The 11,432-nt window shown below is 42.1% G+C and overlaps 1 long non-coding RNA gene across 4 annotated transcripts; it reads left to right on the forward strand.

Annotated features, from left to right (window-relative positions):
- The first annotated feature begins 155 nt into the window (after positions 1-155).
- LOC102439007 lies at positions 156-4,598 on the forward strand. 4 transcript variants are annotated; one of them, XR_001346871.2, is made up of 7 exons: positions 156-622; positions 1,268-1,471; positions 1,715-1,801; positions 1,889-1,990; positions 2,685-2,738; positions 3,254-3,290; positions 4,575-4,598. It is a non-coding gene; the product is annotated as an uncharacterized LOC102439007 (long non-coding RNA). The 4 variants fall into 4 exon arrangements; XR_001346872.2 differs by lacking the exon at positions 1,268-1,471 and having other exon boundaries at positions 163-622; XR_001346870.2 differs by lacking the exon at positions 156-622 and having other exon boundaries at positions 1,012-1,471.
- Positions 4,599-11,432: the final 6,834 nt, after the last annotated feature.

Here is an 11,432-nt window from a genome sequence, read left to right on the forward strand (position 1 = left end):
TTACGAAACTTCGGTTCATGGGGACAGTCTGCTAGGTTGGGTGATGAGGTGGGTGCTAAGCTTGGGTTCTGTCGCAGCGATTCTCGACCTGTGTGTCGCGAACAATGAAAATACATCCTGCATATCAGATATTTACATGACGATTCATAACAGCAGCAACATTACAGTTATGAAGTAACAACGAAAATAATTTTATGGTTGGGGGTCACCACAACATGAACTGTATTAATGAGTCGCGGCATCAGGAAGGTTGAGAACCACTGGTCTAGAGGAAAATGTAAATAGCTAATCATTTTATTTGATTACGAAAGGGAGTGGAGGTGGCCTTCAAAGGGCTACAAAGATAGCTGAAGCCTGTGAAAACAGAGGGATGGAAAGTTCCAGATCCAGAGGTCGTATGTATTTTTTTTTTTAGCATTAGAATTTTGTTGCTTCTCTTTTACAGGGTGATTTGTGATTCCCGAGTGAGGGTTGAACTATCAACAGGCATGCCTCGGAGATCTTATTTGGATAGACCACCTGCCCGACATCCCTTTGATCCAAATGATAGATGCTATGAGTGTGGTGAAAAGGGACATTATGCTTATTATTGTCATCGCTATAGCCGACGAAGAAGAAGCAGGTATTTATTTTAAGGGAATGGTTGGTGTACTGGTTCATGAAGTAATTCTTTTATTAGCAAGGCAGAAACTAATATTTTTATATAACTTTGAATGTTAATTGTACAGGTATATTTTTACAATTTTTGTTTAATTAGGCAAATGTTAATATATTAATAATCAACCTGGTCAAACCTTTCAGGTTTCTTCGTTTGAGTCAGTCGCCTTGATTCAGAATGTCACGAGCCTTATGATATGCTGAGGCGCCTTGCAAATCGGACAATTAAGATCCTCCTAGACCAGTGATGGTGAACCTTTTGAGCTCGGCGTGTCAGCATTTTGAAAAACCCTAACTTAACTCTGGTGTCGTGTCACATATAGAAATTTTTTGATCTTTGCAACCATAGTAAAACAAAGACTTATATTTTTGATATTTATTTTATATATTTAAATGCCATTTAACAAAGAAAAATCAACCAAAAAAATGAGTTCACGTGTCATAGGTTCGCCATCACTGTCCTACACCTTGAGGTGATCAGCATAAGAGGCCAGATCCCCTCGAGTCATCTACACCTAGCTTCACCTTATTCTTTAAAGGGCAGAAAATTTGAGTCGGTGATCGCCGTAACAGTAAATTTGGCTTACAATTGGGGTCCCCTCCGGTTTAGAACGAGGAACACCAGATTGACCACATTTCCAACTAGAAAAATCTTCTTGCGTCAATCAAGCCTCACCTGGCTCATTTGGCTGTCAGTTTGATCGTCATTAGATTGAAGAAAACATCTAGATGCAGCGATCGGCTATCGATACTTCTGTATCATCTAGATCTACTAGACCACGGGCCAAAGAGGGTCGACCTGCAAACTTGCAAGGTTTATTTTAAATACACATTACAGTGTTTGATATTATGTAATTCTAAGATGTAATTCAGCTTTTAACAAATCTTTTTTTTGGTAGTTTAAAAAAAAAAACTGGACAACTAATAGGCCCAGAATTTATTTCCAAATGAGATAGTAAATTTAAATAGTTTTGAGACTTGATTTCAGCAGAGGGACAGACACTATAAATACGAGTTGCCATCTAACATTTTGTTACTTTCCCAACTTGAAAAATAGGTCACGGTCTAGATCACATTCGAGATCCAGAGGTAGACGATATTCTCGCTCACAGAGCAGGAGCAGGAGCAAGAGCAGGGCAAGGAGGTGAGAGATCTTTAATGCAAGTTTTAACAAGCAATAAAAAAACTTAAATTTGGAGATGGACCTAAACCTCTTTGATTTAATTTTTAGGTCGAGATCAGCATCTCCTCGACGATCAAGATCTGTATCTCTTCGTAGATCACGATCCGCTTCACTCCGACGATCTAGATCTGGTTCTATAAAAGGATCGAGGTAATTCCAGTGTGTACCATCCCCCCCCCTCCCCCCGCTTATTTGTATTTGGGTTGTCACGTCTTAATGACAAAAAGAGAGTGTCTTAAGGACATAATTTGGCATGATGGGGTAAATTTGAGACCTTAGAAAGTTGTTAGGGAAATAGTAGTGTACATATGGGTAAACATGGCTTGTTTAGCCAGACACTTAAACACTGAAATTTAGAAGGTAGAAATCAAACTAAGAACTTCACCTCTTTTTACTCCTTTTGTAAACGACCTGTAAAGGTGATAGAAATGAATAAAGTATAGAGAATAAGGAGTTGACAAGTACTATAGATGATGGATGAGTCTCCTAGGTAGGAAATGCCATTGGGAGATATTGTGTTATAAATCTTTAAATGCAGAGATTTTAAGATAAAATCAAATCATATCAGTCTTAAATGAAAACCATTTACTTTCTCTTGGATACTTACCTAACAATCTAGCTCATTGGGTATGGTAGAAGCAAATAATTAAAATGGTATTTCCTTATTTATTTGATATTACACCTTGTTGAAAATGTGGCAACTTGTTGAATCTTAGACTGACATAAGGCAAGATGGCATCTTGCTCAGTTTTGGCTTCTATTCCGAGCCTGCCTAATAAGGTGCTCAGAAGGTGTTTAAGGAAATTACTAGTGTGGACTAATTGGTATAATTTTTGTTTTTAAGATCTCGGTCAAGGTCAAGATCAAGATCCAGGTCTATTTCACGACCAAGAAGCAGGTAAGGGTAAAAAGCTGAACAATGCTCTTGTTATATGGCACCAATATCCAAAGACTTCCAAGTGTTTTGAATTATTGAGGCTTCAGGTGCCAACTCTAAGCCTAGGTGTTGAGTGGGAACATGGTACCTCGTTAATGAACTAAACTTTAGAACTTCATTTGTACATGGCCTCTTCTGGGTGATTTCCTGGACGAGGGAATGTCAAGGTATAGTCAGAAAGCAGTTTGTAACTTTGGTGTTAAGAGGCCCTTGTTAGAACCTGTAGGTGCCTGGAGAAGGATTCTGATAGGTGAGCTTTAGGCAGGTCAATCATGATAAAGGCAGTTCATTTTATGAAGGCGAGTTGGAAGATGGGCTTTTGTTCGCAAAAGCTGATGGGCATTTTTTTCCCCAGTTTAATTGCAGCCTGACATTTTAATTTCAGGACAATTTGGGGGTTCATTTCATGATATTGTGACTGTAAGAAAGGGATTGGTTAGTACTTTTTCTTAATAGAATTTCTCATGTTTTGACAGCCGATCAAAGTCCAGATCTCCATCTCCAAAAGAGAAGGTAAGCTAAATAATTTGTTGCCAAATTTTAACCGTCAAATGTGGCCTCTGCAGAATTTGTTTGCTTCCTGCCTACTTTGCAGGCTTTGATTTTGAGCTCGTTGGAGAATTGGTGCTATATATATAATACTAAGTTTCTTAAAGGATTGCTTTTCCTGCTTCATTATCACCTTATACTTTTATTGGAAATATTTAGTCATAAAATGTTAGAATGACAATCAAGATGTGTTTAGTCCTGTGAACCCTTAATTGTATAATTTCATAAGACACATGGCTTTCCCCACACATAGGTAAAAAGGAAATGAAGAAAAATTTGTAGGTTGAAATCTTTTTTTTTTTAAATATATTTTATTGATTTTTTACAGAGAGGAAGGGAGAGGGATAGAGAGTTAGAAACATCGATGAGAGAGAAACATCGATCAGCCGCCTCCTGCACGCCCCCCACTGGGGATGTGCCCGCAACCAAGGTACATGCCCTTGACCGGAATCGAACCTGGGACCCTTCAGTCCGCAGGCCGATGCTACATCCACTGAGCCACACCGGTCAGGGCTGTAGGTTGAAATCTTGAAGCTAAACTATTATCTGTCTAGTTCAATGATGGCGAACCTGTGACACGCGTGTCAAAGGTGACAGGCGATCTCATTTTGGGTGACATGCACCGACAGAGACAAAAATAGCATAATTCAAATATTTGTCTCTCGAAACGGCCAGGGTTGGGCATCACTCGAGTAATATTTTTACTCACGTTACTCATGATCAATAATGCAATTCTGAAACCGGATGTAAACCTGTACATCGGTGTTGCATAGCAAAGATCCATAGTGAAAACATCCAAGATACATTGTTCCAATATTGACATTAATATAAAAAGGTTAAGAATTGCACTATAAAAAGATTAATCTTTACTCATGACATGTTATTTTTACTCGAGTGACAAAATGCCCAATTCTGGAAACGACCTCGTTATTGTCATCATGTGCCTCGGGTAAGCTTCCTGTGCATTCGGGTGCATTCGGCAAATGGACGCACTTGATCGCCATGTTCGTTAGGAGACAGGAGTGGGAGGGTTAGAAGAAAAAGATATACAGTGCAACAGTGCTCGACGAGACATTCTGCGTGTCGGATAATTGATTACAGCACCATATATTTGTTGGTTATACATACTATATTTGAATTGTTATGCACCAGGAGTCAGTGCAACAACACTGCAAAAAGTTAATAGGTAAGAAACCTATCAACCTTTTATAAAAAAACACCGTGATTTATATTTATTCATTTTTGCAGCCTTGTGATGGAGAATCAAAAAAATAAAAAAGCAAGATTGAATGATAAAGGAAGTGGAAGTAGCAGCAGCGACCCTTTCAAGACATATGGACAGAAACAACAGATCATTGTGCACACTGTGTAATGAAACGGTAGTAAGCAGAACGTGGAATGTAAAGAGACATTTTGAAACTAATCATTGTCAGCTATTGAAAAAAAGTATCGATGAAAGGAAGGAATACATTTCTAGGCAGCTACACCTCTATAAAAGTCAATCAAATTCCATCATTAAATTTGTAGATGCTCTAAAAATTTAACATCAGCAAGTTACTCTATTGCTCACTCCATAGCTCAGCATGGAAAAGCCCTCAGTTACGGAGAATTTGTTAAGGAAACATTCTAAGGTGTGCACCAGCTCTATTTCACCATATGAAAAATAAAGATGTATTATTAAAAGAATTTCTGAGTTACCACTCAGTAGAAATACTATCAAAGACAGAATAATAGATCTTAACAAAAACGTATAACATCAATTAAAAAAAGACTTAAATAGTTGTAAATATTTTTCTATTTCTCTTGATGAAACCACTGATGTCACATCAAATGCTCGGTTGGCCATTATTGCTAGATATTCTGATGGTCTCACAATGAGAGAAGAGTTGGATGTGTGTGCTCACTGTGGGAAGTCCTTCAGAGATCACAGTGCCCTCCTTGAAATCAGGGCGTTCACACTGGATATAAGCCATTTGAGTGTACTGCTGTGGGGAGGCCTTCAGTTTAAGGTCTACCCTCATTCAGCACCACAGCATTCACACTAGAGAATAGCCGTATGAGTGCAGAGAATGTGAGAAGTCCTTCCGTCAAAGGTCTTGCTTCAGTGAACACCTCAGAATTCACATTGGTGAAAAAGCATTTAAGTGGTTTATGTCAGAAACCCTTTAGGTGCAGTAATCATCCCCTTAGCCACAAGAGCCTTAACAGTAGAGAAATGCCATGTGACTAGTGATTGTGGGAAGTCTTTCAGCCAAAGATCTAAACTCATGGAAAACCCCGGAGTTCACACTAGGGAAAGCATTAAATGTGCCGGGAATGTTGTATTTTTCTCACTTAGAATGACAATGCTGAAGGAGACACTTGGCGTCGCATTCACCGGAATGTAAATCCCTTACAATGGAACATACGCTGCTAGATTCCTCCTCAGTTTCAGGTACAAGTGAAACTTGAAGTACAAGGGCACTTGCTAACATGCCCAGACCTACTACCTGACTGATTTACAACTGAGTGTTTGTGGTGGAAGAGATTCACCTCTAGCACCTGGCTCACCAGGAGAGCGTGCTTCCACCACCACCCGTGGGTGCTCAGGGGAAATGCGTTCTGCATTCTCACTTGTGCTTGAGAAAATCATGCAGACTCTGAGCTCTTGGCAGGATCTTCATTCCTTTACCTCTGACGAGGGGATGGACCTGACCCAGGGTTCGTCTAGGGCTCCCGTCCTCAGCTAAGAAGCGCTACCTCTTTCAGGGACACGGCGGGTCTCACAGTATGGTGTGACGAATTCCTTCAGGTTCTAATTCACCAACCTGCAAACTCCTTGCTCTCCTCTGTTCTGGTTTATGAGATTTCGTAAAGGTGTGTTTTTTTTTATTTTGTATCTTTATTTATTTTTGGTAAATCACTGGGATGATTTGAGAGGAAAGTTGTGTTCTGTCAGCGTGGAGAGGTGAACAGATACGGTGGGTCCCAAACTTTCTGTGCTTTGGAAGGCACATAGCAATCACAGAAAATCACTCTCTGTCCAATATTGGCTGATTTTGTATTGCTGACCAAGGCCTTGAGAGAGAGGGTGCATGACTTTGTGGTGCGGATTTGCAGTCTGGTGCCTCTGTTATTGCTGAGTTCATTAGTCACCCAGAAGAGGAGTTCACTGTTGTGCTTCTGGGAACAATATGAATTATATTTGCTATTCCCAGTGTATCCTACATGATTCTCAGCAAGGTTTAGGGAAATTCTTCCCCACATACTGTAGAGGAGCCATGTGCCGTGATGTACATTTCATAGGCTGGTGCCATTTGTTATAAGGCTCTGAGGGCACCCTAACCGGTTTGGCTCAGTGGCTAGAGCATCAGCCTGCGGACTGAAGGGTCCCAGGTTCAATTCCAGTCAAGGGCATGTACCTCGATTGCGGGCACATCCTCAGTAGGGGGTGTGCAGGCGGCAGCTGATCGATGTTTCTCATCGATGTTTCTAACTCTCTATCCCACTCCCTTCCTCTCTGTAAAAATCAATAAAATATATATATTTTTAAAAATCGTCTTTCCCTTTTCCTTCCCAGCCATCAACAATAATGACAGTTCTACTTTTTCCACAATCCTGCCAGCACACGGGTTGCATACTATTTTTAAATTGTAGACCCGGAAATGAGTATAGTGTTAGCTTGTTTTGTTTTAAATCCATTTCACTAAGAAGTTTTTTATGGTGATTGTTTCTTCATGCATTTATTTACTAATGCGCTGACTTTACCTCCTTTGTTGAAATGTATGGTCAGAACCTTTTGCCAATTTTTAAAATGAGTTTATTATTTTAATCAAGAGGAGGTAAGTGCAGCAACTAAGACATATTCACTTCACTCATTCCTCAACGACTCAGCTGATTCCTTTGCAATTTGGCACTATATGATTTGAATGTAGGACGCAAAATTATTGTTCACAGATTGTGTCCTAAGTGCAATTTACTAGCAAATCCAACTTGTACGATACACTTATTAGCTCAACTGCGTTGCTAACATTCTTCTCTGTTCTAAGTCTTCAAATCCAGTAGTACATTAAGGTTTATAGTACTTGTCAGTTTTTTTTTTCTCTCATCATTGCCAGTTTGAAACTGCCAAAATAATGGCATTTTACATTGGCCTGCTAAGATATTTCACTAGCAAATCATTTTATTTCCAATGTATAGATACAGTTGCAACAAATATGCTCAAAAGCATTCATAATAAAATCCTATATAATAAAGAGCTAATATGCTAATTAGACCAGCCGGTGGGACGACCTTCCGGAATGACCCGGGGACAGGATCGCAAGGCAGCCGGGGCTGCTGGGAGGGCCAAGGCAGCAGCTACAGCTGGGGGCTGTGAGGACTGAGCCCCTTGCATGAATTTTGTGCATCGGGCCTCTAGTAGTAAAATAATTGAGAAGTGGCATGTTTTAAACATTTTTTAAAACATACATTCAGCCCCGACCAGTTTGGCTCAGTGGATAGAGCGTCGGCCTGCAGACTGAAGAGTCCCAGGTTTGATGCTGGTCAAGGGCATGTACCTTGGTTGTGGGCACCTTCCCAGTAGAGGGTGTGCAGGAGGCAGCTGATCGATGTTTCTCATCGATGTTACTGGCTCTCTGTCCCTCTCCCTTCCTCTCTGTAAAAAAGCCAAACAATACAATATATTTTTTTAAAAACCACATACATTCAATGTGTATGTGTGTGTGTGTGTATATATATATATATCTTTTTAAATATATTTTATTGATTTTTCACAGAGAGGAAGGGGGAGGGGTAGAGAGCTGGAAACATTGATGAGAAAGATCGACCAGCTGTCTCCTGCACACCACCTACTGGGGATGTGCCCACAACCAAGGTACATGCCCTTGACCGGAATCGAACCCGGGACCCTTCAGTCCGCAGGCCGACGCTCTATCCACTGAGCCAAACTGGTTAGGGCAACAAGATATATTTTTTTAATGATTTCATAGAAGGAGGAAGAGGGGGAGAGACAGAAATATCAATGGTGACAGAATCACTGTTAGGCTGCCTCCTGCACACCCCACTGTGGGGATTGAGCTCACAACCCTGGCATGGGACCTGACCTGGAATCGAACTCTGACTTCCAAGTTCATAAGTCAACATTGAACCACACCAGTCGGGCTCTTCTAAACTCTTAAGGGTCCCCACCTGACCTGCAACCAGGGCAGCAGTGAGTTGCAGCAGCTCATCCCAGGCTGAGCCCCTGGATCTGCACTCAAGGTCCAGTGAGCTCACAGCAGCCCCGCTTTGGCTCCCTTATTTCCCACAAAGTTCCTAGAGCCAGGGGAGCCCCACGGAGGCTCTGCTGGTGCTTGTTCGATCCGAGGGCCGACATTGGTTTTCATTAGCTCAGCTTCAACAAACATACCTTCAACATCTCCTGAACTTACGTTGTGAAATCTTTTCTGCATGAAGTCAAGAACAAACATTACAGGCCAACCTGAGGCCGACCCGGTCCAGGCTGGTTCCTGTTCCCGAACACAGTTATGCCTGGGACACCCTCTATAACAGTGATGGCGAACCTTTTGAGCTCGGCGTGTCAGCATTTTGAAAAACCCTAACTTAACTCTGGTGCCGTGTCACATACAGAAATTTTTTGATATTTGCAACCATAGTCAAACAAAGACTTATATTTGTGATATTTATTTTATATATTTAAATGCCATTTAACAAAGAAAAATCAACCAAAAAAATGAGTTCGCGCCCTGGCTGGTTTGGCTCAGTGGATGGAGCGTCAGCCTGCGGATTGAAGGGTCCCAGGTTCGATTCCGGTTGAGGGCATGTACCTTGGTTGCAGGCACATCCCTAGTTGGTGGTGTGCAGGAGGCAGCTGATTGATGTTTCTCTCTCATTGATGTTTCTAACTCTCTATCCCTCTCCCTTCCTCTCTGTAAAAAAAATCAATAAAAATATATTTTTAAAAAAATGAGTTTGCATGTCACCTCTGACATGCGTGTCATAGGTTCGCCATCACTGCTCTATGACAGACCAAGGCGTGGTTTTGCTTACAAGGGTGGGGAGGAAAAGTGAGGGCCCTCACTCACTTTGGTGTTGTTGAATCAATGCAATCTTTTTTTCAATCATTTATTTCTTTTTTTAAAACATCCATGTGAGCCCTAATTGGTTTGGCTCAATGGATAGAGTTTACCTGAGGAAGGAAGGTCCTGGGTTTGATTCCAGTCGGGCACATGCCCTGATTGCTGGCTCGATCCCTAGTAGGGGGCGTGCAGGAAGTAGCCGATTAATGATTCTCGTCATTGATGTTTCTCTCTCTCTTCCTCTCTGAAATCAAAAAATATACTTAAAAAAAGATCCATGTGAGAGAGACACATCACCTGATTGCCCCCCGCACTCACCCTGACCAGAGCGTGGGGTCAAGCTGGCAACTGGCAAACATGCCCTTGACTGGAATCAAACCTGGACCCTTTGACGCTCTATCCACTGAGCCAAACGGGCTAGGGCGAGTCAATTCAATCTTAATACTATGGGTTTTCTAAAAATGTTTCTAATAGACGGTTTGGCTTAGTGGATGGAATGTCAGCATGTGGACTGAAGGGTCCTGGGTTTGGTCCAGTCAAGGGCACATGCCTGGGTTGTGGGCTCGCCCAACGTGCAGGAGGCAGCCAATCAATGATTCATTCTCATCATTGATGTTTCTATCTCTTCCTCTCCCTTCCTCTCTAAAATCAATAAAAATATATATTTAACAAAAATAAAAACGAAAGCGCTAACCGGTTTGGCTCAGTGGATAGAGCGTTGGCCTGTGAACTGAAGGGTTTCAGGTTCGATTCCGGTCAAAGGCATGTACCTTGGTTGCGGGTGCATCCCCAGTAGGGGGTGTTCAGGAGGCAGCTGATCCATGTTTCTCTCTCATTGATGTTTCTAACTCTCTATCCCTCTCTCTTCCTCCCTGTAAAAAATCAATAAAATATATTTTTTAAAAAAACTAAAAATGTTTTTATTTTCTAGTGGGAGAGGGAGAGGTAGAAACATCAAAGACGAGAATCATTGATCAGCTGCCTCCTGCGTGCCCCCTACTGGGATTGAGCACCCATCCTGGGCATATGCCCTGCCCTGAATTAACCGGTGATCTCTTGGTTCATGGGTCCAACGCCACCCACTGAGCAACACATTTCCCCCTTCCTGCTCCTCCTTTGCCTCCCACCACCCTGCCTCCATTGCTTCTAGGAGCTCAACACATTATGATCTGTGTCCTTGAGCTATGCATATATGGATATACTTTAAGTATATATACATACATTATATATATATTATATATATACAATATTATATATTATATATACAATATATATACAATTATATACATACCATATATATATATTTTATATATATATATATAATATATATATATATTAGACAGAAGGAGTGAAAAAGAGAAACATTAATAATGAAAATCACTGATTACCTGCCTCCTGCAAGTTCCCCCCACACCGGGAATTGAACCCTTAACCCACGTATAGAATCATGGCCTCCTGGATCATAGGTTGACGCTCAACCAAACAGCGCCGCCAGCTGACCTATCTTTGAAACACTTTTCGAAATATGTATTTTTTATTGTTAATACTATTACAGATGTTTCCCATTCCCCTCCGTATATACTCTTTGGGGATCTATTCCTGTCCCCCTCCGTCCCCTGAGGGGTCTGTCAGTCTGTCCCCGTGAACCCGGCCTCTGGTCCCATCTCCTCCCCCAGCGCCCCTGGCAGCACCACATCACCTTGTTCCCCAAGTTCCTGGGCTGGAAAGCCAGCCCTCTCCTGGGCGGTTGAGAAAACTACATTACCCAGAAGGCAATGCGCCCACGCAGTGCGTTTTCGTGCCAGTGCATCCGGTTAGGGCGGGACTTCCGGTATCCTCCTCCTGGCGGACATTTTGACTTTTTCAAACTGTTCGCCGGCTCCGGGCTTCAGCGCGTCGGTCGCGAGGAGGAGGGGGCGGGGAGGCCGTCACCCTCTGAGCAGGAGGTGTCTGAGCCTGTGGCGCCCGCCTCTCGATTTCGGGACGTATCCGAGGGCTCTCCCGACTCTTCTTCCGGCCGACAGAGGCCTCCTCGGCCTCACCCCCA

The sequence above is a fragment of the Myotis lucifugus genome, unplaced genomic scaffold (genome assembly GCF_000147115.1).
Source record: "Myotis lucifugus unplaced genomic scaffold, Myoluc2.0 scaffold_4310, whole genome shotgun sequence".
In the NCBI taxonomy this organism is placed as follows: domain Eukaryota; kingdom Metazoa; phylum Chordata; class Mammalia; order Chiroptera; family Vespertilionidae; genus Myotis; species Myotis lucifugus.